We start from the raw sequence: 23,977 nt of genomic DNA, 5'->3' as shown, positions 1-23,977 counted from the left end.
CGTTGTGCACTGGTGGCTGTGACTGCCTTTGCAAACTACATTCCGAGGGAAATTGAGAAAGGGCCAAGAGAGTTGTTGTTTTTTTTTTAAACTTGGCTTAAATTGTCTCTCTTTGTGGTTTAATTTAGAAGAAAGTGGTTAATCAAGAAGTCTGTGTTGGACTTGGTGGCGATGGGCTATTGTGTGTTAGGCTTGGGCCTGGTCGTCTTCATTGCCATCTTTACTTAACTCCATGAGACCGTTGTGCTGCCAAACTCTTCCCATAAGTCACAGTTTTCATGTTTTAAGTTTTTGTTGTAGAATGAATCAAGCGTAGGGAGACAGAGGCCTGTTTGTTCAGTGGCAACCAGTATTTGTCGAATCTTGAATTTCTTTGTGTCTGTTTGGATTTTACAACTTCCTGATTGCCTCACGTACAGTAAATTTTTCTGGCCTGGAGAGTCATGCAGACACAGGGTGTATGCAGTGTTGATGACTCATGGTTCTGTATTGAAGAGAGGATAACAGGATCCTGCCTAAATGAAATCGGGAGACATGGAAGTTCGAAGTTGAGGCAAGAGGGCTTGGGAGCCCTGGTGTATGCAACCAAAGGGGATTGTGAAATAGATCCCCTCTTTCTATTTACCTTGGGAGTGATCCTACTGGAAGTTGTGGAAATGGACTCCTTCAGAGGTTCCCAAGCCTGGCTGGGCAACAGAATCACCTGAAGAGCTTAAAGAGAAAGAGAGAGAAAGAGAGAGAGAAAGGATTTGTGGCTCCACCTCCTGAATCAAAACGAACCTTTAATGGTCTCTTGGAATCATACTGATGCTCTATAGGTTTGGGAACTGCTAGATTGGGTGGTCTCTGGGCAGCCCTTTTCAAGTCATGTTCTATTTCCTTACTTGGCGAGACACACAGTCTACTGTTTCCGCACCTCCTGTATAAAAATCTGGATTTGCAACTAATTCGTTACGAGGTGGATATTTGCTTTACCGAAATGTTCAATTTAAAAATGATTCACCAGCATTCCTTAAATAAAGGGCTCCCCCTCTATACCTAAGATCTGGTTTTTAAGTTACACATGAATTCCATGGCATCTGAGCTAAGAGCATGGGGGTCTGGAACCAGCCTGTCTGCAATTCATATCTGGAGCTGCCCCTGTGTCCTGGGGAGTCCTGTTGGCTTTCTGCGCCTCAGTTTCTTGCTGAGCAAGGTGGAGATAAGATTAGAACTTTCCTCTAGGGCTGCTGTGAGAATGGAATGAAATGATACGTGTGTACGGAGTAGCATGGTACCTAGCATATATGGTTTGTGATCTGTGAACATAAGTTATCTTTGTGATCACGTAACTTATCTCTTGACAGGATGATTATAATGTTCTTGTTTTGTGATGGTTGCTCCTGGACCATACATGACTAGGAGCCAGTAAATAGCACTTGTACCTTGGTCTTTGGACTGACACTGTAGACATTTGCAGCTCTGCAAAGCAAATGAGCCTTCTATTTATTTTTCTGAATTTTGTGTCAGTTCATTTCTCTTACTGCGCCAGGATGCATACGTCGTGTTTTTCTATTGTTGTAAGGCAAACTGGTAAGTTGGGTGCACAAATGAAGTTATTTGTCGTCTGAGTGAAAAGAAACAAAAACTGGAGCAACTGAAGTGCAATGTTTCAGGAAAGTCCTGTTGGAGAATGGGGCAGGAAGTTATCCCAGACATTTTATCCTTGCGAAGTATGAACCTGGGTCCTTTACATTTTATTGGCAGTCGGTCAGGGAGGTGTTGTTGAAAAGGAAATAGAACAACCCCAGAGTTACATGCACAGGTAAGCTTCTTAGGGTCTGCAAGTGTCAGCTGACTGGGAAGGGGTGAGATGCCTTACTGCTGCTTTATCTCTTAGGGGTGTTATTATTTCATATGTTAAGCAGAGAATCCTCACATTGAAGTTTCTGGGGACGTGGTTTCATTGCATATGTGGTTTGCACATTTTTTCACCTGGCTTGTTTGAAAGAGAATTTTATTGTGAAAACACAAGCATCAAAAAGTCCTGTCTCTTGGCCAATATGTGCAGCTTACTGAGAAGACACTGAGATTTTTATAGTATATTAAGCAAGTCTGAGTGTCTTATGAATACGTATTGTATTACCGACAAAGTAGTGCAGAGTCACCTTGAATTCTAAGCAGCTGACATTTTCTGTGATTGCATTGAAAGGAAGCTTATAAGCATTATCTAAACATTTTGCATAAATAATAGCCTTCTTACAGTGCTCACAATCGATGGTTAAATGTGAGCAAGGAAATAGCATCATTCATGCTGTACTCTTTTATATGTTCATTAAGGTTTTTGGTTGTTTTTTTTTAATTAAAACCTAGGTTACAAGTCTTTCTGCTTCTACTTATTTCGTAAATAGGAAATGGCTGTAGCAAAGTTATGACCTAGCTTGTTCAAAGGCACGATCTGTGTAAAGAAATGATTCATTCATTTATTCACCGTGTCTTTTTTAAACTACTACACGGCTGTGGGAATGAAAGTGAGTAAGAGCTCCCAGAAGGAGGTTGCATTTTTCGTGGTCAGGTAGGGGCAAGAAGAAATGCCCGGGAAGAACTAATACAAAGCAGAATGGGGTGGGTTGTCCTTACTGGGGTAAATTCTGACACTGAAGGAATTCAGAATGACGCTGAGTGGGATGGTGAGGAAAGACTCTGAGGAGGAGGGATCATCTGAGTTCAGCTCTGAAGGCTGGTTAGCATTTCTGTGGGAAGAGATGGATGGAGCCCGGGGAGGACCGAGGAAGTGGCTGGGACGCAGCAAGCGAGCGCCTGGGATCTAACCCACAAAGCCACTCTGGCTGCAGCAAGGTGCTGGTGGGCATCTGACTTGTACATGGGGTGGGAAGAAGATTACCAAGAGCTTAGGTCTGGAGATGAATTTGGAGGAGTCTTTGGCATAAAAGTGGTCTTTGGAATTGGGCTTTGGGTTGTGGCTGCCCTGGCAGAAAGTGTGCTAGGCCAGCGGTGGTGGTGGTGGTGTGTGTGGGGGATGCCTGTATGTCAGGACTGACATCAGCGGGCATGGAGTACGTGGAGGGGAGGGTAGAGGCCGGGAGAGGAGCCAGAGCATAGGTGCAGGTGCAGCTTGGTCCTCGGAGAGTGAGGGGCAGGGAAGGTGGTGCCAGGCTGGGAGAGCGGCTGGGTGGGGAGCCGGGTCTTCTCCCTGGAAGCTCAGCGCCGAACTGCAGCTCAATGAAATCATGTTGAAACCTTTATTCCTTTAAGACCTTAAAAAAAAGAAAGAAAGAAAGAAAGAAAGAAAGAAAGAAAGAAAGAAAGAAAGAAAGAAAGAAAGAAAGAAAGAAAGAAAGAAAAGAAAGAAGAAAATAAACCTGGGCTAATTTTAGCTAAATCTAATATGTGTGTGTATGAAAATGAATGCTGCTTTTGAAATTCGGCGCATGCAGTATCTCTTTTCATTTCAATAAATGATCCCTCTATTTTCATCTAAACAGTTTTATTAAGATTTTCACTGAAGCCCTGTACATATTAACAACAATTCCAGCATTTCGTTTGATCTTTTCCACCGTCGATTTATTCATCTTGTGTGATAGGCGTAAATCACGTTGTGCCATCTACTTGACTCCGGAGCAGTTGTTCATTTGTGGCAATTCATTTACTGTACTTTGATAAAGCACATTAATATGGGCATGTTTGGTAATTCTAAAGGCTTTCCTGGAGGCTTAATGTGGACTCTTAAAAATGTGACACACTTACACCACACACACACACACACACACACACACACACACACGACACAGCTTTCTGAGCGTTTTGGCTTTCTGTTTATACTTTATAGAAAATAAAGAAATACAGAATTAGTGAGCCTTGACTCTGGGAGGAAAAGATTCTAAGACTCCATGGCTCAAAGTGAAAGGGAAGGCTGGGAATGATCTGGTTACATGTCTGTTGGTGGGCAGTCTGTTTTAATATAATTAGAGAAAGTCTGCGGATTATTTAAGTTTTTTTTTTTTTTTTTGGACCCGAGTTATTCAGCTGGGTTGCCTTTATTCTCCAGACTAGCTCAGAACAAGGCAGTAACTTCCATGCCTACTGTAAGAGACAAGGTTAGGACAGGAGCCAGAGGGATGGAGAAAACACAGCCAGGGGCAGATCCTTCTGTCGGCACATGTTTACTGAGCATCTCCCGTGTGAGAGGCATTATGCCAGCTAGGCCCTCAAGGATTTGTGGAGATGGTCAGTCGTTCACACTTACGTGCATTAACTCATTTAATCCTTCCTGCAGTCCTTGGAGGTAGGCACTGTTCTTATCCATCCTGCACAGAGAGGAGAAGCAACCTGCCCCAGGTTGATCAGCTGCTAAATGGGAAAGTCATGCTTGGATCCCACCCTGTACTCTTCACCGGGGCCATGCCTTATCTGTCAAGCCCTGAGCCCTGCCTGTAAGAAGCCTACAGTTGAGTCGAGAAGGCAGGGCCTGCCCAGGAGTCATTAGTTACAGAATCACAGTAGAGATGCGACATCCTCTGGCAGGTCCAGAGCAGGGAGGGGTTCGTGGGCGCTGAGCGTTCCATTTGGGAGCTTGCTCCGTCTGCTCAGTCTCATGCAGGCTGTCCTCGAGGGGTTACCATCCTTCCTCTCCTTCTTCCTCCTGCCTCCCTGAGAGTCCTACACACTTTCAATAATTATTAATTGAAGAAAGTGATGACAGTGGCACTCTGCTTATCTGTGTTTCCAAGGATTGGCTTAAGTTGGGCTCCAGCTTGATGAGGTTCGGCTTCAAAAGTCCCAATGAGATGATGAACTTTTGACTCCCCCAAGAGCTCCTCCGGGTCATTGCTCAGCTTGCAAGATTTGGCAGATACAAACTATTCATCGCCCTGGTTTGTTAGGTGGTGGGCTGGCACTGGATGCCCACTCCAGGAACAAAACATGCCGCGAAAGAAGGACGGGCTTTGGACGCGATGGCCATGGGGAAGCCAGGGTCGCCTGTACCCTCCTGTCCCTCCCCCGTCTCTCATTTTCTCTCCTCCTCTGGATCCCTGGATGAATCTTTAACCTCCTGGCGTCAGACAGATAGAGAAAGGATAAAGATCGCTTTTCCCTTAGCCTGCTTTGGGGGCGACCAGTCTGTCTTCCTTAGGTTGAATGAAAATCACAGGATTTAAGAAGAAAAAAAAAAAGTGCCTTGAGAGGCAACGTCTCTCGCTTCATAGACGCACAGAACACATGAGGACTTGGGATTTACTATCTGTGCACTAGCCTGGCAGCCCCAGCCTACATCCCAGCTGTAATCATATGTGATGCATTTTTATTTACAGATTAGGAGGCTCTGCCTCTGACATATGACTAACCGGGAAGCTCCTCCCTACAGCAGTTTGTATGTCATCTGCTTCAGAGAACTAATTGCTTGGCAATTCCCCTTTGGTAATTCCCTCTTTATTTTCTGATGAGTTACTTAACAGTGATGGGCTCGTAGAGCAGAGCGTGGAGTTTAATGTGTGCTCCAGAAACTCCACTGTAGGCCTGGGGGATATGTTTTTCGAATTCTGTTTAGCTTTACTGAAGGAACACTGAAACCATTATATGGCCTGTTAATATTTCACTCAATACGAGGTTAAACACTGAGCGGTGTGCAATTTTCCCAAAGAAATCCGAACCAGGCCTCTTTTTAAAATGTGCCCCTGTGCATTTGAAAATTATTAAAAAGGAATTTAATATTTATAGAATGCTTAATGCTCTTTTAAAAATATGATTTAAAATAGAGTAGCTTTCCAGTGCGAGGCAGGGTGAATGTGGTGGTGGGGAGAACTCGCAGGTGACCGTGAGTTTGGGAACCGACTTTGTGTTTCCTGACCTGCTGCAAGTTGACTTGGGATGCTCATTCTACCCTGCTGGGCCTCAGTTTCCCCATCTACAGTGAACAAGATGGTGAAGGATCTGATGGCTTGGGCCTCTTTGCTAACACTGTGCAGTTCCATGAACAGATTTTCTTGTGATTTTTCTTCTTGGCTCCCCTAAGACCTTTGGTCTGTCAAACATCATTTGCTGTTGTTTGACTTTGTTAGGTTTTGCATTTAATTAGAATTTACATTTTTAGCTATTACCATGTCATTATTTATAGAGTATGCCACAAGCGATGCCTACAATCATTTATCACCCTATCTATATTAGTTTCCTAGCATAATACTTTTTCTGTGCCTTTTTACCATTCTTGCTACCATGCCCCAAACAACTCCCATTTCTGGAGTGGATTTGTTATAACTGGGAAGAATCTTTCAGCTAATTGTGGAATTGGTTTTTGCAAGGAACACTGCAAAAGCTCTGCCCTTCTGCAGTAGCATCAAGGGTCAAATTCTGCTTTTAATTTGCAAGTAGAAATCCTTTGGATGTCATTTGATTTTACTTTCACATCCAGGATGGACTCTTGAGGTAATTCCTTTTCTGTTCTGCCTCAACTTTTCCCATCAATGTGTGAAACATTACCTTACCTTATGGGTTAATTTATAAGCAGTTCATGTGATGTCTCTTGATTGATTATAGTTTGGCTAATTTCTTTAGGCAGCTTGTGCAAACAGAAGAGGTGACAAATAAGAAAGTTCTATTGTTTTATTTGTTTTGTAGGCAGAGGGGAAGGGAAGAAGCAGTTCTCATGGCGGTTGCAAGTGAGGGCTTTGAAGATGGGGAGGTTGAGATTTGAATTCTCGCTCTGGCCCCTTAGGTGTGTGACCTAGGCCATATTTCTTGAATCTGTGAACCTCAGTGTCGTCATCTGTAAAATGGGCATGATGCTAACCTCTATCTTACAGAATTTTTGGAAGGATCAAATGAGCATTTACCACATATATTGCTTATGGTATGATCTCAAGACATAATTTTAAAAAGAAGGAAAAGACATAGAATTTAAGAACTGGGGGCAGCCCAGGTGGCTCAGTGGTTTAGCGCCACCTTCGGCCCAGGGCCTGATCCTGGAGACCTGGGATTGAGTCCCACTTCGGGCTCCCTTCATGGAGCCTGCTTCTCCCTCTGCCTGTGTCTCTGCCTCTCTCTCTCTCCCTGTCTCTCATGAATAAATAAATAAAATCTTGAAAAAAAAAAAAAAAAAGAACTGGGGGAAAAAATGAAAGCAAAGAGCTGCATGTTTGCAGGTACTTGGGAGCCCCTTCCGGTCAGGGTTTGAATCTCAGGTGGGCCTTTGTACCTTGGGAAGGCCCAAGCACCCTTCACTGATCCAGGCAGGAAGGGTTGATCTGCTACGCAGAAGAGGCTGTTTGCCACTGTGTTATTGATAGAAATACTACATTTTAAACATCTGTTGCCTATACATCACAACGGTAAACGAAAACCAATAAAAGCAAAAGTTCCCTTTAATCCCATCATCCCAGTCCATAAATCATGTTTACCTCTATGAGTTGTCCTCTAGTTCTTGGTAATTTAACACATAACTTTTTTCAGTTTTGCTTTTTTCCATTTAGCATAAAAATTATCATTTGTAACCTAGACTTTACAACTATCATTTGCAAGGATTAGGTATTCTATCAAGTTGTTTTATCTTAATTTAAGTTTTGTGTTAATATCTGGAAATTTTCGTTGTTTCTAGTTATTTACTGTTATTTTTAAATTTTTATTGTTTAAAACATTTTTTTTACTTTTTTTTTTTTTAAGATTTATTGGAGGGAGGGAGAGAGAGAGAGAGAGAGCAGTGTGAGGGGCAGAGGGAGAGGAAGAGAATCTCAGGCGGACTCACCACTGAGTGCAGAGGTGAATGCTGTTCTCCATCCCATGACCCTGAGATCATGACCTGAGCCAAAATCAAGAGTTGGGTGCTTAGCCGACTGAGCTACCCAGGTGCCCCTACTTATTTACTGTTATAAAGCAGTAGTGAATATCTTTGTACACTTAAGTATTTACTTAGGATACAGTCACAGTAGAAGGCCTAGGTAAACTACCATGGTGGGGGGAGCAACTCTAAATTGTTTTCTAAAAGTTTTGTACCATGGGACACCTGGGTGGCTCAGTGGTTGAGCATCTGCCTTCAGCTCAGGTCGTGATCCTGGGGTCCTGGGATCGAGTCCCACATCGGGCTCCCCATAGGGAGCCTGCTTCTCCCTCTTGCCTATTTCTCTGCCTCTCTCTATGCCTCATGAATAAATAAATAAAAACTTTATTTTTTTTAAATTTTTATTTATTTATGATAGTCACACACACACAGAGAGAGAGGCAGAGACATAGGCAGAGGGAGAAGCAGGCTCCATGCACCGGGAGCCCGACGTGGGATTCGATCCTGGGTCTCCAGGATCACGCCCTAGGCCAAAGGCAGGCGCTAAACCGCTGCGCCACCCAGGGATCCCAAATAAAATCTTTAAAAGAAAAAATAAAAGGCTTGTATCTATTTTGATTATTACTAGTGCTATATGAATGAATGTGCCTTGCTCCAACCTGATTGACTGTGGGACTTGTTCCTTTTTGGATACTTTAATTAATTAATTAATTAATTAATTAATTAATTAATTTTAAAGACTTTTTTTATTCATGAGAGACACACAGAGAGAGACAGAGACAGAGAGAGAGAGAGCCAATCTGGGCCAGTTTCCTAGTCTCCTCTCCCCACATTTGGGGTTTTCCACCCTCTCCTGCTCCATGTTCCTGTTAGGGGGCCCTGCCATGGGACCCGCAGCCTCCTTTCCTCGGGCCTGAGCAGTCGGTCAGGAGTTTCAGGCCTGGTGAAATTGAGCTGTTCTCAGAGATCCTAGCTTGCGGTCTTCACACCTTTTGCTCATTTAGCCTACAGGCCACCATGCTGAGGAGGGGCCTCCTTGGGTCTGGTTTTCATTTACAGTAGACCAGAGAGGCTCACTGCTACCCTGCTTCTTTCCTGTTTCCACTCTTCCCTGGAGAGAGCCCTTGGAGCAGATGGTGGTGAGCACTTGTCTAGGTGGTGAGCACTTGTCTAGGTGTTGAGCTTTGGGGACATCTGGTCTCAAAGTCTGAACTTGGGCCAGTGGCTCAGCAGGGCGGGGTGGATGGGGATGTGATATATTCCCTAAATGGCCTCCCTGGATGTCCTCTTGTGCTGGTCCAACCCGTTTTCCTCTCTGAAGCCCAAATGCACGTTTCTTCCGACTCGAGATCTGTTTGCATCTGTTTTCCTTCACTCCTGCCCTGGTTTTTCATGGTACTGGGGATGAAGTCCAGAATCTGTAACCTGACACAGCAGGCCGGGGGACCTTGCTTATCTCTCTGGCCCTCTCCCTCATCTGCTGCCCCTTACTCGCTTCACTTCACCCACAGAAGCATTTCCTCCTTAGAAGTAACTCGTGTCCCAGCTTTGAATCTTGCTGCTGTCTTCCTTGACACCTACCTACTTATTCCTATCTTTCTGGCTGACTTTGCCTCATTCTTAAAATCTCAACGGAGTCTTTTCCCCAGGGAGCCCCAGAACGAGGTTATATGCTGCCTGTTGGGCTCCCAGCACCCTCTACTCTCCCCCTTTCATAACACTTTGTCATCCTTCTCCTTAGCTCAGTGACATCCCCCATTCTTGGCATTTGGCATCTAGTAGGCCTGCAGTGAACACAATCATTTCCCCTATAATGTGACTTTTTCCGGATACAAATTGGATGTGATTCCATCTATTTAGATAGATCATGATTTACGTCATTGTGGTCTGGAACCAGAATGGGGCCTCGTGGACCACAGTGGTGGAAGAAGTTTGTTTGAGTGGCTTTGTGTGTCGAAACAAGGGGTGATAAAGGTGATAAAAATGTGTAAGAAGGCTGTGCTAAGGAGACAGAGAGAATGAAGAAAGGCCCAAAGATGACTTTTCCAGAACAAAGACGGTGTGGAATAGAATGCTGGATTCGCTCAGGGATATTTAAATTTCATAGTACTACACTTATAACCCACAGAACACTATTATTATAGAAATTCAATGCAGGAAAAGATTGCTTTGTTTTTTAACGTCTAAAACTGTCTTTCTTGATATTGAAAAAATTCCTACTGAGTTTCGATTACATAAGATTCTTTTATTTTTTATTTATTTTTTATTTATTTGGAGGGGGAAAGGAGAGAGGCAGACAGAGAGGCTGAGACACAGGCAGAGGGAGAAGCAAGCTCCATGCAGGGAGCCCAACGTGGGACTCGATCCGGGGTCCCCAGGATCACACCCCGGGCTGCAGGTGGTGCTAAACCCCTGTGCCACCAGGGCTGCCCCGATTACATAAGATTCTTATGTAGGAACACAGCTAGCATGTTGAATGAATGAATGAATGAACGAACAAATTTGGAGTTGCCTCCCTAACCCCTATTCTCCAGCTTTTAAGCACCCTTGGGACCCCAGTCTCCAACTCGGGTGAAAGTTCCTGGTGAAGTAATTACCCCAAGGAGATCATTTTATCTGGAAGAGAGTAGTTCCAGAGTCCTAAGCAAGGTTGGTCCAATTGAGGTAAAGCCCCACAAGGATTGGGGAACTATGCACCCTCCTCTGTGTAACCCACCCATGATGGGGTGGAAGGACAGTCCACCCATGATATCTCTGTGCCTCTTGGAGTTGGCTGGCCAGGTGGCCATCCACCTCCTCTCTCTTGCATCCTTGGACATTGGAACGTAGGCCATTGTGAAGTGTGACCTCAAGCTGCAGCTCTTTTGGGGGGGAGGGGAGAAGAGACAGCTTTTATATAAGGAGCTGGGAAAAGATTGTTTCCCTCTGCTGCTTCTGGTGCCCTGATCTGACACTTTTCATAAGATTAGCAGTTTTGTTTTGTTTTGTTTTGTTTTCTTTCATAAGAGGTCATAGGACCATAAGACAAGTTTATTATTTTATTGACAAGAGAAAAGATGCTCTGGTTATTTATTCAGAAAAATCTTCTTCCATAAAACCTGGCTTTCTTTTGAGTTTGAAGGAAATATGGTGATGGCATCTAAGCCCAAATATTGCGGTTTTATTTTGGCTTTCCTGTTCTAATGAAGCCTCTGTAACCTTATGTACCTCTGTCTACTTTTCAGGAGGAACAGGTTGTGATTTTTTTTTTGTTTCCCATCTTGGTGTTCTCCAGATGAACAGTACTATTTAAGAAATCTGTGTAGGACACCTGGGTGGCTCAGTGGTTGAGCGTCTGTGGTTGATCACAGGTCGCGATCCCCGGGGTCCTGGGATCGAGTCTCACACTGGGTTCTCTGCAGGGAGCCTGCTTCTCCCTCTGCCTCTCTCTATGCATCTCTCATGAATACATAAATAACATCTTAAAAAAAAAAAAAGAAACTCTGTGTAAATCGATAAAAAGGAAGGGAGACTTTTTTTTTTTCCTCTCCCTGCAAGCTTTAGATCCAGTTTCGTCATCCAGAGATCAGAATAGGCCAACGGGAGGAAGAAGCAATGTTAAAATAAGGGAGTCTTTTAGAATGCGACTTTGAAACGTGGGTCTTACCAGCAGTAGAGGAAGCTTCTCCAAACAGAACCCTCCAGTTCATTTCATCTTCAGGTCCTGGAGAGAGGGCTGTTAATCTATGGAAATGAACAAACACTAGCTGTTTGCTATTCTGCTATGCAGAGAACATTTGGTGGACTGACTAATCTCAGGGTTTCTGTTTCTAAATAGTACACTTTTTACTCTTTGCCCTGAAGTCTCAGGAAATGATTTCCTTAAAAAAATTTTTTTATGAACTTTTCCATTTTAAATGTGCAGGGTCTTCAAAGACTTCACTGGGCTGATAAGTCCTATTTTTTTGTTTGTTTGTTTGTTTGTTTCTCTTGTAGGACTGGTCAAAATTATCCTTTTCTTTTCTTTCTTTCTTTTTTTAAAGATTTTATTTATTTATTCCTGAGAGACACACAGAGAGAGGCAGAGACATAGGCAGAAGGAGAAACAGGCTCCCTGTAGGGAGCCTGATGGGAGACTCGATCCCAGAACCCCGGGATCACGACTTGAGCCAAAGGCAGACTCTAATCCACTGAGCCACTCAGGTGTCCCAAAACTATCCTTTTTTTTCTGGGGATGTTTTGCAGCCTCATCCTTTGACTTAGTAAATACAGCCTTAAAAAGCACACTTAGACCATGTGCAGTGGCTAGTGGGTCATGGGTCTGCTGCAGCTGATAATAGTGTATCACAGAATTTGGGGTGCTTCGGATAAATTGTTTCCCTGGATAATCATAATGACTTCTTGTCTGGAGAGTATCTTCCTCACGTTCCTGGGGAGGAAGCAGAACGTAAGAGGTTGACCAATGTTCTGGGTTCCAGTGGCCAGAGCCTACATGGTCTGTGCTGTGACTTTGGCTTTCTGACTTGGAGTTCGGCTCTCTTTGCTGTCACCCCAGGAATTAGGCAGTTGTGTCTTTTAATCTGTAGACTGAAAAGACATAACTTGGCTTAGCTGATATGGTTCGATGGAGCAGTCTTGAGCTAGAGCCGGGAAGGTGCGAGAGTACAGCCTCTTGGATATACACGCAAGCCTCGTTACCCTAAAATATTTCATCATAAATTTAGCGAGATGTGTGCATAGTGCCTACGAAGCTTAATGGATGCTGTTTTTCCTTTTGCAGTCCCTGTACCTTTAAAGTTGAGCTTTTAGAGCTGGATTTCCCTTAATGCATCGGTGTCAGCAAGGCTAGAAACATCAGGAAATCAAACTTCTCTCATATGTGGAAGCTTGAAATCTGATGCCATCTTCTCAGAGAATGGACGGGAAGGCATTATGATCGGGTCATTTCCAGACTGCAGGTGCCTGCTGTCTCTCTGCTGGACATCACAGAGAGGGTTGAGGAAGCTCATGTAGCCGTGTATGAATTGGATTTATGCTTCCTGGGCTGGACAAAACCAGCACAGGGTGTTGAGTTACTTCCATGACAAGTATCTACTGCCCCATGACAACTAGAGGTTAATCAGTAAAAATCATCCTTCCATCTCTTGATGTCAGGAGCGTATATAATCACTGTGATGAAGCCTTTTCTTTCTTTGCAGAAGTAATTTGGTGGCTGACGACCATGCTGTTGGCTTCAGAAATACCTGGAATCTGATTCACTTGGAGACTTTACTGAAGCTAGATTTTATATGCAGAATCCTCATTAGAAATTCTTCAGTCATGACAAAGGGCATCTCTCTTTTAGGCGTTTCCCCCACTCAATCTCTTTACAGCTTTTTCCTAGGAGTCAAGACCATATAGCCTGGCGGGGGAGTTTTGCTTGGTGATGGAGTAGCTAAGAATGTTTCTCTCTAACAGGTCACAGAGAGTGCTGGTGGACATCTCTCCTTGCCTTAAGATCTTCGTTGGAAGTCCACGGGACTTGGTGTCTTTGCCGTTCAAAGTAGCTATGAGCTCGCCAGGAGGCATAATGCGTCACCATTTTATTCTGGGCCACCCTAAAGGATGACACCCAGCTCCAGAGACCTCCTCTCGGACATCATCCCTGAGAACCAGTGTTTTAGCTCTTCCATTGTCTGAAATCTGTTTCCGACTGGTTTTGAGCTGGCTCAGGCTTAGTCATTAAATGCCTAGGACAATGTTGAATGCTTTTCCTGATCACCTTGCAGCCACACACCTTTTGTCGCTCTCGTTGAGTCTTGACACAGATAATGCTCAGAAACAGGCACCAATCCATTCTTTCCATCTTGGCGTTTCCCCACAGGCACAGTCCTGGGATGACCTGGAATTGAGGCAGCGGAGGATAAATTCATCTTTCACCGACGTGTTCGTGCTAGCTCTAGTCTGTCTCTCTAGCTTTTAAATACTCGAGTGATTGGTTTTGTGTAGAAATGTGTGGATTGTTGGATTGGGAGAATTTTCTCCCTGGATTTCTAGTGTTTACAGAAGCAGATAGAAAGAAAGGTTCTATCATGGGTTTAAATAGCAGGGCCTGTTTTAATGAGTTAGAGGCACTTAAAGATGGTACAGAATAAAAATGTAAGTTTAAAAATTTTTTTTTAATTGTAACACAACCCAAAGGTGTATATTAATGTTTTGCCAGGAAAGGGTCAAAACTGAAAATTTGCAACAAAGACAAACGAGAATAGAACCAGTGCACACAGAAGCTGACAAGTATATGCCCCTTGTTGGGAGTTCAGCCTGTGGAATGTTCTGTAGGACAAAAGGAATGGAAGAGATAGTTCAGTAACATTTTGTTCTCTGTCAAAAACCTTCTGAAATATGAATCTGCTGTGTATTGGAGAATGGATACAGCAATTGATTCAAGTTGAATAGCTTTCATTTAACTAGAATATCCCACAGAAAGCTGTTCTTGTTCTGACAACCATATTTTTGCTTTTCTTGACTTAAAGAAAATTGAATTCATGTTTACATATTTTATAGGATTGTTTTATGGACAAAGACACAGGTCAAATCCCATCTCAGCACAGTGGCTATTGTTACGGCAAACAGAAATATTTCTGAGTGAGATAAAACATTTCTAAGCCATGGCCTGTAATAATACTGGGTTGATATTATGAAACCATTTGCAACTATAAATAATTCAGTCATAGATGTACTCTTTTTAAAAAATTGTTTTTTGAAAAAAATTCTCGTTGCTTGCCAACACATATACCCATACATATACTTTGCATAGGAGAAGAAGAATATGAATACATATTAATAGAAGTTTATTTTGGACTTTCTAGAACAGATCACCTTTTTTTCTTCTCCTTGAGATGAATTATTTTTAATTATTGAAATGTCCCAATTCCTCACAACTGCGGATGTGTTCTTCTGAGGGTCTTTCTGTGTCATCCAACCCGGCTGAAAGCTAGTGGCCAGTGTTAATGGTTTAAGAAGCTGAATTAGGACCCCCATTCCTGCTAAGGATGCTCCTTTTTAAAAAAAAATTCCCTATTTCTACACCTTCTCAAAGAGAAATTAAGTGCTTGGTGTTTTGTTTTGTTTTTTCAATTCCCAGACCAGTCTGGCATTGATCCTGGACTCATTATAAATGTAATTTTTAGCAAAAACTATTAACTCCTGAAATATTTTGGCTCTCTGTGGCCTACAGTTCTGTAGAATCCGGTGTTTTCCCAAGTACATCAAAGACTTAAATATAGAATGTCTTACAGTTAGTTGTAGGGGTATTGATCAAAAGAAGGCTTCTCCAAGAATACAAGATTTTTAGGCTTGAACCCCGTTCTATCTTCACGGTTCTTAACTGGATGCTTTATATTTTGTTTCCTTTCTGTGTTTGTACTAATTTGCTATTTGGGTTCATCTTCTATTAGGAAACAGCTTTTTTTTTTTTAATGCATAGTTCTTAGAAATATAAAACCATTCCAACCTGCTCATTCTTACCTCGGCTTTCATTACTTTCTTCCTGCTAGACCACTGCTTCTCTTTCTCCTCCTCTTCTGGGATTTGATCTTGCTCAGCACTTCTAGTGTATGATTCTGAATTCTATGGTTGAAGTTTCCTGACCACCTCCTCCTTGCATCTGAGTTCATTTCCTGTGTTTAAAGCTTTGGCATTCCATTCACTGTCCTCGTAGTCAAAACTGAAACTTCCAGGGCTAATAAGATTAGTCCTTGCAACACTATTAATTTCTTCCTCTCTGTTTCTTATTCCATTGTTACTTCTCTAAGATGAAAATTTCTTTGTCATCAGGAACTTCATGTCGGTGTCATTTCCTTAAATGCCTCCTGAATTTTTCTGTTTTACTAACACACACTCTGCAGCCTCCAGCTACGGCACCCATGAACAGGTCTTTGACAAATTAATTGTCCCTACACACGGTTTACAATATTACACAAGCTGTTTAAAAATAATTAAGCTTCTCTCAGTGTTCTTTGCTGTGGGTCAGGAACTTGACTTGCTTTGCCATCCAACACAGAAGTTAATCACAAACGGGTCCTCTGAACCAAATAATTAAAAATAGAGCAAAGTTTCTGAACCAGGCAGTTGGCAGAAAAGTCTGTACTTCCATCTGTGCACAGTTAGGAAAATATTTCATGATGTTTAAATAGCATCAGCTTTGCTCTCTTGTGTGTGAGAGTGTATCTGTGTGACTGTGTGTAATTCATCACTCTGAAGATTTGTTTGTTAGGTCCTATACATATATACATAAATATGTGTGTATGTCACTGGCAAGAAGCAGGAAAGCACATCCAGGTGTTTTGTGCATTCATTTTTTTTTTTTAATTTGCTGGTTTCTGTGAAGGGGGAATGGTCTCATTTTCCTTTTTAAAGTTTTTCTCTTAGCACGTGACTCAGAAAATTGGAGAGCATTACATTTTGACTTTGAAATCTTTGTGCCTTTTGATTCTTGTCTTTTGATTTCTCTACTTACAAAGAATCTTTGCTAAGGAATTTTAGGAGCTATTCTTAGATATGTACAGTGCTGTACATGAATCTATTTCATTTTGGAATGTGCCAGATTAAGAGTTTCTGTTCTCTGGAAGGGGATTTATGCCTAGAGTATACATCAAACTCATAAACACTTTATGACATAGGTACAGACGTTTGAGTGACTGATTTTGAGAGTAATTTAACCCTTGAAGTTGGATTTTCCTTTGTTCTCACCACTAATCTGTATCTCATTAAACATGTTGAGTTTTGGCCAGTTCTACAGCTATGATATGCCTTAAAAAAATAGATTTTTTTGTGTGTGTGTTTAGAAAGTTTTAATTGCTGTGTAATGTAAAGACTGTTTCCCTCTGGTATTTTTCTATTGCAACTATCTCTTTTTATTCCTGGAAAACTCTTATTTTTAGGTTGATTTTTTTTTTTTCTCCCAGGAGAGCCACTTGTATTAAGTAAGAACTGATGCATAAAAAAATACACCAATGGGAGATAAGAAATTACTAAAAGTTAAGAAAAGGAAATGTCTTAATGTCATTCCTTTGGCTCGGAAACAGACATATTTCTCCAAGTCACCTATTTCTTTATGCTTCTAGAAACTTAGAGCCTTGGCATATTCTTAATACTGTGATAATAGAATTGACAGCTGTGGTTTGATCGTGCTCACATTAATTGAAATTAAGGAAGGAGGAATGTCTTCAGTAAAGTTGGTTAAGTTGTGGCCTGTGGCTTCAAACAAATTAATCTTTGATTTCCTTTTCAGTATTACTTGGAAGGGACAGCTTTTAAAGAGATCATAAATGGATCTTGCTAATTGTTATTCTTTGTCACTGTAAGATACTAGGTCTTAACTTACTTTGTGAATTCCAAATATACACAAAAGGTGAATGGTTGATGTTTTTAAACTTTAAAGTTAATGCTGGATTGGTCTTTTCTTTTCTGATTCGGCTAACACTGTTAATTCGATTCTTCCAAAACAGAGCCTGGATACTCAAGTTGCTCACACATGTCTTGTGGGACTGCTAAATTTGTTTCTGTCTTTCATTTGGGCATCTTCTAGACAAGTGTATGGAATTCAAATTTAAAAAAAAAACTTACATTTGATTGCTGCTATCAATGAATTATAAATAAATAAGTAAGTAAATCATTCAGTGAACAAATATTTATTTACCAGATCATGATTGAAAACACATGAAAGAAACAGTGCACACCCTCTATGATGGTCATCGTGCAGAGAACCGATTCTTTTAAGGATAATAATAATGGCTCCCTGGCATATTGAGGATTTAGGATGTGTTAGTCACTGTGCTAATCACTTAATCCTCATAGCAAACCTGGATGGGTGGCTATTATCTCCAGTTTACAGATAAGGTAACTGGGTTAGTAGCTTGCCCAAGGTCATAGAACTAATAAGTGGTAGGACTGGGATTCAACTCACATCATTTAAACTGCAGACCTTATGCTCTTAACTGCTTTTTTTTTAATTCTTTACTCCCCCACCCCCCACCCCATGTCGTTGTGGGACTTACAAAATCATTTTTATAAATATTGAGCATATATGAAAGCAGAGGCACAATACCAAGGTAAATCATTAAAAAAGGTTTCAGTGAGGCTCAGGTGACTCTCTACCTGAGTTTGAAAACTACCATGAATTTGATGAGCTCCATACAGGCCTCTCCCCCGTCCTGTCACCTTCCCTCCCTCCTCAGAAAATATTCACTCTAGAAAAACGGTATTTTAAAATATTTCTAACAAAAGTGTGCAAGAACCCAACCCATGCCAGGTGATTATTTTGTCTTCCTTCCTTTCTCTTGTCTCTCTTCCCTGCCATGTCATTGCTCTCCCTTCTTCTTTCTTTTTTCTCTTGCCATTGTGGAGGATCAAGTGGAGTGGAGTTAGACCTGCAGGAAAGGTTAGGGAGTGTTCTCTGCTGGGATATCCAGACCTGGGTGTCATATTGGGGGTTCTTATTGACCGGATCATTTCTTTGGTGCACCCACGTGACACATCTCTTCCTAAGCAAGGTATGCTATGAGGGACTGACTATACCAAACACACCACCTCACCACCAGAAGGGATGATTGAATCTGACTCTCCTGGCAGATCTCTAAAATGCTTCTTGGGTTATAATTCACAAATATTAGCTTTAAAGACATGTGGTTCCTTGATGGTGTGACTCTTAAAATAGCAGGACGTTTTTGGTAACCAATGTGAGGGCACTTCATAACACAATCAAAAACTATTGAGTGGAACATGTTAAGATAATCTAACCTTGTTGTCCTTTAATGCTTTAATGCAATCTTTCAGCAAGTGGTACTACCTGGTACAGTATGTAAAAATCAGAATGGGTTCTGGCCTGGTGGGAATAATATAATTCTTTCATCGGTTGGAAAATAGAGTCTAACAATTAACTACCTTAAAAAAAAATAAGCAAGGAGGGGTTTCTTTGTTTGTTTGTAAATTGTACTCTGTTGCATGAAAATTTTTCCAGGGACTATGCAATTCTGTAGGAGGAGGTGGCAATTTAATGCAGTCTTAGCTATTAAGGATTTTAGAATTATGTTACTTTTAAGTTACTCTTGGGTAATCACAAAAATACGTAATGAATTTAAAAAGATTGAAAGAGAATCACATCTAGCCCAACATAAAAATACTTCTAAAGGCATGTGTGAATGTCTGGATATAATTATTTGCACATACACATTTATATATGTATGTATTGTATTAATATTTTTTCTAGGGCTGCCTGCATGTATAGGTATAAATGTAGTATGCGCCCTTTATAGAACTATTGTTAGGGGAGCCTTTTATGAGCCAACTATATGACTTGGAGCTTTATCCTATGTAGTGATATTTTCAGTGGTCATGCTTTTGGCTTGTAATAATAAGCACTTAGAGTAATGAGGTTGAAGTGTGAGTATGTGTCTAATCTGTCTCTTATCATTTTGCTTAGAGACAAATCTATGTTGAAAGATACGTATGTACCTATTAATAAGCTTCAGTATGAAGTAAAACAGCTACATGTGACACTTTGTTGCAGTTCTGTACATTGTCTCAAAAACATGCCTTAAAAATATGGAAACTAGAAAAATCTTGGCAAATGTAGCCTAAGAGTGTAGCTCATTTAAAAGCTGCATTTGAGTGTTCTAAGTACTGTTCTGTGACAGCTATTACTGTAGGAATTGGCACCAGCTAAGAAAATTTACAGTTTAATACTTTAGAGCAAATAATTGCTTAAGATGCTTTAAATAGCACAGGAAATGTGTAGAGTGTTTACTTGACATTTGTTATATTGAACACTAATACTGAAACAGATTCTTTGACCACAGAGAATGCCAGTGTAGGTGGGGTGGGGGTAGATGGGAGAGAGACAGGCAAAACCCAGCCAGCATGATTAGATAAAAATTAAATGGCAAATGAGCTTTTCATGATAGAGAGATACTGAGGGGGGAAAAAAAAGCTCATTTGTTCGATCAAGGAGCCTTCGAGTATGGTAGCAAAAAGCAAAATAAAACAACCCCCTGAGATTAGATTTCTCCTGATTTTAAGACACAGAATCATGCCCGAGGCTGCTTTCACTGGGTCCTAAAAGCAAGAGGAATGACCTTCTTTTTATAAAAAAAAAAAAAAAAAAAGAACACTCCCTTGTTATCTGTTTAATCTGCACATGCTTGTGAATGTTTTTTATGATAGCTTTGGCACCCTCATTTCTCAGCGCAGCTCAGTACTTGTGATGTTTTCTCCCTGAACGCATCTTGCACTCCAGAGCCCACTGCTCACCCTTCCCAGGTGCTCTGCTTATGCGGGTCTTATCTCAAAAAGGGGTCTCAGACAGTGTAGCGTGGCTCCTAAATGCACAATGTTTCTTTCCTGCACAGAATGCCTACCATGCATTGTGATTCAGCTGCATCTAATGGGAAAAAAATCGGGTATATTGTAGGCTCCTAAAACCTCTCCCATTCGTGTGTCTTTGAGTCAGTTATCCAGCGTTTTCAAGGGAATTTTAAATGTGTATGTAAAACACTAATTGGCATGTGTGATAGGTCCAGGAATGTGAGATTGTGCAATGTTCATGAAATTTGTAAAAGCTTCTTCCTTCTATCTTGTCAACATGAGCTGCTTTTAAACACTGAAGGGCATTTTGAAAATAGCAATCCAAAGTCAAAACTTCACCAGGCAGTATGGCCCAGCACCCAGAACGCTCAGCAGCAGAGAGGCTGTATTTATGGCTTTTCCACTGACTTGAGATTTGACCTTGAATACATCATGTTTAACTTCTCTATGCTTCAATTAGCTCCTGAAAGATATGTGTGGTTGTGCATAGCCAGGGGGGAGGCAGTCACTGATGTTCACAACAAAAGGAGAAAGTGGAGGAGATTTTTTTTTAGAAAAGAGAAGTGGGCATGAATGTAAGCCTCATGCAGGGTGCTGTTAATAAAAAGTCTTGGTACACACAGCTCCTGAGGAAGGTAGGGGGTTCCTTATAATTCTCTTCCTGTATTTTGTAGAATTAAAAAATAGGTAGACACATTATTTTACCCTTTCCCGGCAGAAGGCTTTGTGTTCATACCTCTTTTTCTGCAAGTGCCACCTGTAAAGGGGATTTTTATTTACCACGTTGTAATTCAGACAGTAATCAAGCAGTCACAGATTTCATTTACTCACCCAGATATTTGATTTTATTTGTTCAAAGAAATTCTCAGTCACTCTTCATTTTAAAAGTTCATTTCTTTTTAGTCTGTTACTCTCCTGAGATCATCTAAGTGGTTTTTCATCTGGGTAAGAAAGGAAGAAAAGTAGTCCACGAATGATGGAGTCCCTGTATGTGTCAAACGTGCTGCTAGAGGCCCTCGGTCCTTAGGTGTCCCATGTGATTTATATTCAAAGGGCCTGTTTTCCCTGCCTGGTCTTGGAAGGGCCCAGATCCAGAGGAGAAAATAAAATGTAACCATGGCGATTGATAATCCAAAGGAGGTGCTCTTTGGCCTAGTGGTACCCAGAGCATCACATGGTCACATGAGGCTGTGGGATCTCAGCAGAGAGTAGCAGAGAGGTGCCCTCCGCTCACAGGCGTCCCCAGCATCAGGTAGTGAGATTGCACAACAGTGCTAAACCACATCTCTCTGGCCAGGCCATTGTAGTTACTGCTTCGTTTAAGTGATGTTGTTGTAAGGACTTAGGCCCTAGAAATTAAAGTGCTTAAAACTTGAAGGCAAAATTAGGAGCTTCCAACGTTCCTAGGAGCCTGACTCCGGAGTCTGAGATGGTGTTTTGGGGTGAGTAAATATAGGGCCCACAGCTCCCAGGGTAAAGGAGAAGACATTTCAGAGCAAGCTTATAGATTTAACACGGCCCCGTGACTCATTTTCTCTTTGCTTCTCTCTGTCCAGCCGTTTTTCATTTACTGCTAACCCCACAGGAAAGTTCCTTTTATGTTTTCCTTTGGCTGCTCTGCAAAAAAATATAAATACACACCTTGGAAGAATAAGGGTGAGAGAGAGGGAAGAGACAGAGGTCACAACTTTTAATCCTGGTTCTGCTGATAACAAACCCTGTGACCAGATACTTTGTACAGCGAGGGAGGATGTTTTTAAAATCCATTCTGAGTTGCCAGATGGCAGCCATCACTCTGTGGACGGGCTTGTCTCTCTGGGTGTCCCGGATGTGCACCATGTTTGGATTGTCAGAGGTGCCTGAGGAGCCGTCCATTTGGATCAGCTCTTCCTGACTTCTGGAAGTGGCCCAGGAGAGGTGACAGCAGCCTTCAGAGTCCTTAGCAATTAGTACTGAATTGTCAGAGGACCAGAAGGAACAGGAGCTGGGTGGTGGGGACTGGGATGCCAAGCTATTCTGAAGCTGCTCTCCAGACCTGTTGGGGGGTGCTTATGCCCTGTGGTCAGTGGTAGTTGGGTCTGCCAGAATTTTGCCATCTTCCTGTGGTTCGAATACAAGCCCTGCCGTTTACTAGCTTGGCCTGCTCACCTCCTCTGTGCCCCTGTTTTTTTTTTTCATCTGGGAAATGGATTGGAATCCAGGCAGGGATTACATAAATCCGTATATGCAGTGTATGGCACCTGGTGAATGCTGTCGATGCTTTACCGGCAATTATTAGATTATTGTTTTCCTTTGGAGTCTTCTAATTTGTTTGTGTAGCATTTCGGGCAAGATACTGAGGGTACAGGAGGTGGGCAAAGTAGGGCTGGTGGAAGGCGGCCTGGGGGTTGCAGAGAGTGTGGGCAAATCCTGGTGTCTCCCCAGGTCTCAGACTTTGCCTGTAAGTTAGTTTCTTTCTTGGGATGTTGGCTTCGGAGGGAGGGAGGTGGAGGGAGGGAGGGAGGGAGGGAGGGGGAGGGAGGGAGGGGGGGGAGGGAGGGAAGGGGGGAGGGGAGGGGAGGGAGGGAGGGAGGGAGGGAGGGAGGGAGGGAGGGAGGGAAGGAAGGAAGGAAGGAAGGAAGGAAGAAGAGGAGGAGGAAGGAAGGGCAGGGAAGGGGAAGGGAAGTGGGGGAGGGTGGGGAGTGGGGGGGGGGAGGGTTGAGGGAGGTGGGAGGGGGGGGGAGTATGGAGTTAGGGTGAGGTAGGGAAGGATAGGATCAGGGCCTTTGATTGGTTTTATGAGTGTTGTTGTCAGTATTCTTCCTTTTTTCCTTCTTCCTCCTTCTTTTTTCTTCTTTCTTCTTTCTTTCCTTCTTCTGGTCTTGCTTTATTTTCTTCTTCTTTCTTTCTCTTTCTTTCTTCTTTCTTTCTTTCATTCACTTTCTTTCTTTCTTTCTTTCTTTCTTTCTTTCTTTCTTTCTTTCTTCTTTCTTTTCTTCTTTCTTTCTTTTCTTCTTTCTTTCTTTAAGATTTTGTGTATTTGTTCATGAGAGACACAGAGAGAGAGGCAGAGACACAGGCAGAGGGAGAAGCAGGCTCCCTGCGGGGATCCCCAGGTGGGACTCGATCCCAGGACCCTGAGATCATGCCCTGAGCCCAAGGCACACACTCAGCCACTGAGCCACCTGGGCGTCCCACATATGTTTATTTCTGACCCCCAGGCTTGCTCGCATTATTCCCTGAGCCCTCTGCCTTCACCTAGCTGCATTCTGCTCCACCACAAATGTCTGGCATGAGCCTCCCCACCGCCCTCGGCTTTATCATGGCACTTACTGCTTTGCTTGGTTACTCAGATGTCTTGCTTCCCATGTGACTGGAGGCTCTTGGCACCTCTCAACATCCAGGGCGGTGAGGCAGAAAGAACAAGAAGCAGGGGCGGAGGGGGCATACTCTCTTCTCTCCAATATGCTCATCATGCCCCAGGTCTTTGGTCCCTGATCCTCAGAGCCCGCTCAGGTACCATCAGAGTCTACGCCTCTGGATTTCCCCCTTCATCATTTTAGAGTAGTAAATGGTGAATACGTGTCGAATAAATGAACGGGTGTACTTTCTCAGGCTGCTCCGTTAGGGCCAGAGTTATTTTTATACCCAGTAGCATCTCTGCTTGGTGAATGGAGGAAATGGTCTGTATGATGGCACTTTTCACTTTCATTGGACAGAGATTTTGTTAATCTTTTTATAGTCTGAATTTGTAACCATGTCTGAGTTTAATATAGGAATTTGTCTATGAAAACAGACTTTCTGTGCTCAGAAGTAGCACAGAGAATATCACAGACTAATAAATGTTAAGATACATAAGAATGGAAAAGAGTACCTAAGAAATCACTTTAAGAGTTTTTATTGGCA

At 42.4% G+C, this 23,977-nt stretch overlaps 1 protein-coding gene across 9 annotated transcripts in view; it reads left to right on the top strand.

The window, feature by feature from the left end:
* Window positions 1–23,977, top strand: part of ATXN1 (ataxin 1) — a 406,723-nt gene that overhangs the window by 8,521 nt on the left and 374,225 nt on the right. The gene's annotated exons all lie outside the window — the stretch shown is intronic.

Source organism: Canis lupus, chromosome 35, assembly GCF_011100685.1.
Source record: "Canis lupus familiaris isolate Mischka breed German Shepherd chromosome 35, alternate assembly UU_Cfam_GSD_1.0, whole genome shotgun sequence".
NCBI lineage: Eukaryota > Metazoa > Chordata > Mammalia > Carnivora > Canidae > Canis > Canis lupus.
This window is presented reverse-complemented; position numbering and strand designations above follow the sequence as displayed.